We start from the raw sequence: 5,009 nt of genomic DNA on the forward strand, positions 1-5,009 counted from the left end.
CCAAGAAATTGAAGAGAGTGGAAAAAAGAACGAAGGAGACAAGAGAGACTCCGGGGGGGAGGCTCATCTTCTCTGCATATTAGAAGTTCAAGAAGCATTGTAACTTATAATATATTATATTATAATAATACTATATTATATACTTTTGCTTATATATATATATATATATATATATATCTAATGTATATTATATTATTATTATTTAATTAATTATTATTATTATTTTATTTATTTATTTATTTATTTATCACTCCACTAATCTTGTATAACCATTTTTGGGGTTATTACTTGATAAAAACTTTTAAATTAGAATTTAATCAACCAACATAAACAAAATAAATCATGCTTTATCATGTGGTCCAAGGATTTTAAAAAGGTGTATAATTATGTTCAAATTTAGTCCCAGGTGGTTCTTTCGATAATCAAGTTATATGCCATGAACATGCTCTTCAATCATTAAAGAAGATAATTCTAAGCTACCACAATCATATTCCCATGGTTAACATTCAAATATGTGTTTAAACTGAGAAATTTTGGGAATCACTAGAACAACTAATGGATTTTCGGCCGCAAACACCCTTTGGTATTTGGGGCATAATATTCTCTACAAAACTCCAAATAAGGTGATCTAGCTGTCAAAAGAAAGCTAAGAAAATTTCGCACAACTTTTGTTTTCAAGGTTTTTGAACATGGGAAGGTTTTGATAGTGAAAATAGCACATCAAGTCGAAAGACAAACACTGTCAGGCATTGTGCAGCGAAGGGTTGGCATAAAAACGGGATTTTTATGGGGTTTTGCAAAACTACGGTTTATGCAATCATAAAAAAAAAAAAAAAAAAAAAAGATGACAAACAAAGTTATATGGTAGAGATGAGTTTTACCATGTGGATCCTCTGAATAACTTACCAATGATCAACGAATATGAATCACGCCAAGGAATCCATCAAAATCACGGTGAACCGGTGTAAAGGTTGTTGCTTGTTGTTCATCGTGTGCAGATGGTGCGGGATGATCTGAGATGGTGTAGATGTGATGGATGGATTGTGATAGATAGATGTTGGATAGGTTGATGGTCTCACACCAATTGATTTTCGAGGAGAACATTGTAACCTTTCGCCACTCAATCGCAAGGATCGGAACAAAGCTTCAAGAGCTTCACAAAGGAAGAACCTTTTTCATTCAATAATAATACTTGGCTACCTTCCAGCATTTACAATAGCAACATATATAGGAAAGTAAAAACCTAAACAATAATTGACCTAAACGTCCTCATACAGGCATGGGAAATAACTTACTTAATATTCAAAATTAAAACTTATTAATCACTCAATTAAATACGTCTCACAACTCATAATGTAAGTAATTAAATACAAATAAAGTAAAAAGGGGAGGCCTAGGCTATGGGGCCTAGAGTAGCCATGTGGGGCCCAATAGGTCCGTGTGGGGCCCACAAGAGTCTTGATCTCCAAATTGGAAAATCACAACTCAGGCTCCTTTGTGCTGAAAAATCTTCAAGTATTTTCATAAAGTCTTCAAGTATATATGGACATCCAGGGGTCATCCACATGTCACCATGTCGGCAAACGAAAGTTGGTCATCATGTCGATGAAGAACGTAGACATCTGAAGGTTGTCCATGTGTTAGAACATCTGCAAAAGGTTGGCGTAACGCATGTCGATCCCCATCACTCCAGCCACCATTGCACTTCTTTGGATACTATGGTGTGACACCAAATTCGAGAAGTGAAAGCCGCCTGCCCATTGAAACAGCCCTAGTAATTCACTGGGGTAAACTCTCAAAAGGGAATTGAACCCATGACCTTGGGGTCAAAAATTTGTCAATATATTAGGCATTTTGATTTAAAGGACTTTAATTTGCATAAGAATTGCTTAGATGATACTCTAGAGTTGCGTTTGGAAGCATATATTTTGAGTTTTGGGTTTGAATTTGAGTGAATTTAGACAAAATTCGGTATAATTTTGTATTACGTATTATTTAAATATGCATAAATCTAAATTCAAGACCTCTCTTAAACATAGGGTGATAAATTTATGACCAAAGGTAGAATAATAAAAATATTTATTTGAACAAAATTGGGTCATAGGTAATTTTGAGTAAGTTCATATACAAACACACATTCATATTATCGTTCCAAAAATTTACACTCCAACAAATGGCTAGTGGAAGTTGGGAAGATTAGTTGAATCTAGGATTGAGGGAAATTAATTATGGGTTGGAAAATATTTATTTATTTTTCAATTTTAGTTTTCAATTAGAAAAATATCAACTTATTTTCAGTTTTGTAAGACTACTACTAGAATGGTAGAAAATAAGAGTTTGTTTAATTGTAAAAAATAATTTTAAATTTTTTATTTCTACATATCTAAATAATTACAAAAATAACGCTTTATTTTTTTAGTTTTTAAAAAATTATATAAGAAATTATAAATCTAGAAATCAATAAAAGACATTTTCCGAATTTTTTTTAACAAATTTGAGAAATTGAAAAATAAGTTGATTTTTTTGTAGTTATTTAAAAAAAATAAAAATGGGAAAAAATATTTTTCAAAATTGAATAGTGTCAATTTTTTTTATTTTTTATTTAAAGCTTTGCATACAAATGTTATAAAATTGAGAAATAAGCAATTTTTGTAATTCTTCGGAAAATTAAGAATAAAAAATGACAATTGATTTCCACAATTATAGGTCCTATAGTCTTTTGGGGGGGTGTAGTATTGATTCATAGTGGAAAAAAAAAAAAAAAAAAAAACCCCAATAGATCGTGCAAGTGAATTGTTGAATCTAAGAATAAAACGAAGGAAAGAAATTATAAAAACACGAAAAGAGGAAAAAAAAAAAAAAGCTCAAGATATTCATGTGTTTCAGCTGTAAAGTCTAAATTTACAAACAACACAACATGAAGTCCAAAATGAAGCAAGAAGCATATAATATAGATGATGACACGATGCTCTCAAAGCAATCTTTGCAAGAAACTGATAGTGATGGTTCCAACCTTAGTGTCGATCAAACAATAAAAAAGAAAGAAAAAACACTTCTAAAAGAGAATTGGTCGGCATATCCTATTTTTATCAATCAACTAGCATAGGATAAGTTGTTCTATTCTACGCAAATAATAATAATAATAATAATAATAATAATAATAATATGTTTGCTTAAAAGAAGAATAACCAATCATGTTAATTTTTATGCCTAATATGTTTAGTAATAATGATAATGATAATAGTAATGATAATGAAATTATTATTAAAAGTTTGCCTTTTTGAGATGAAGCTACTTTGATGAGGACTAATAATTAATTTTCTTCACAATAGGCTTGAGTCTATTAAACCAAGATTTTGTGGTGATTTTATACATGAAACTACACAAGCTCATTATAGGTATCAATGGGGGTGTGGTGAACTCAAAAAGTTGAGGCAAAGTAGATTCCCTTGAAAATCTAACATGCAATAGAGTTTTCCCTTTTATATAAAAGACAATGATAATAAAGGGAGAGAGGGTTTCTTTGCCTTAGACCTCTCCTAGGTTGAAGGTGCGGGGAGGTCCCCATTCCAAAGAAAAAAGAATTTGTTGTCAAACACACAATATATGATTAGTTGAATCTAGGTGGGGAAAGTAAAAGTCTTTTAAAATTGGTAAAAGAAAAGACTAGCTAATTATAGACTTTCTCAAGTTCTATGAATGTTCTCTTCTATAGTATGAGGTAACATTGTTAAAAGTCTCTGTTTTACGAATAAAGCTATTTTGATAACAACTAACAATTTTCTTTGCATATCTATTTACTAAGATATTGTGATGATTTCGTAGGTGATCATATTACACAACCTAATTATAGGTAATTCAAGGCAACTAATTTTAAGGACGAGGTATGAAGCTCCTAATAATCCTATTAAGGGGACATTTGACTTGTGTTATCGCTCAACAACATCGCTTTTAAAATATTTAGAAATCCATGGGAATTCTATGGGACAAAATATTCGTACCATTCACCATTTATGGACTTCCACTATTATTATTATTATTATTATTATTATTATTATTATTATAAAATACCTTTTTTGAATTATCATGGTTATTGTTTTCTTTACAATGATTAAATAGCTACTAGCTAGTGTAGTTGTTTTCATATAATAGGAATGGAACAAGATGGAAGTGTAACAAAGAAAGATGATGTAAGATATTTTCATAATAATGAGCGGTCATGCACTTGTTAGAATTTATCGAAATCAAAAAATGGTTTTTCTTACTTTTGAAAGGTCTCTATATATGAACTAAGCATCATGCAGGTGAATCAAAATTTGGTAATTGACTTTAGGGTTAATAAGTACATTCAAGGTCCATTTGGATGAAAGATTTTGATGGAAAAAGGGAGAGGAAAGAAAAATAGGCATGAAACTCATTTTCCATTATATTTTATTTTTATATCAAATATTAAAATGTTGTAGTATGTGACTCATATCGAGTGAAACACATATACAAAGAAAGAAGACTAAAGAAAATAAGGAAGTTGGCTTGAAGAAAACTGTCGACAGTTTTCTATAGGTACATCGACAATTTTCTCCAAAAGCCAATTAGGAAAAAAGCATCTACGGTTTTGGTCCACATTAGATTGTTTTAATTGGCTGGAATGATTAATAGGTTGGGGTGTGTGGTGGCAGCCCTTGCGAAACGATATAGGGGTATTTGAGGAATTTTTATAATACCTTTATGTGGCTAGAGTTAGTATAAATACATATGATGTAACCCTATTTGGATGATAGTGAATTTCAACCATCGCTTGCTCCTGTGGATGTAGGCATTTTGACGAACCACGTTAAATGTGTGCTTCTTGCTTTCCTTATCCCTGTGTATTTTTGTATTATTCATCGTAATTATTACACCGCATTTTTTCACAACAATTGGTATTAAAGCCCAAGTCACAATGTATGGGATTTCTTCTACGAAATTCGACATGGTGGAGTTTGACGGATCTAAAAATTTTGGATTATGGC

The sequence above is a fragment of the Malania oleifera genome, chromosome 1, assembly GCF_029873635.1.
Source record: "Malania oleifera isolate guangnan ecotype guangnan chromosome 1, ASM2987363v1, whole genome shotgun sequence".
NCBI classification, from domain to species: domain Eukaryota; kingdom Viridiplantae; phylum Streptophyta; class Magnoliopsida; order Santalales; family Ximeniaceae; genus Malania; species Malania oleifera.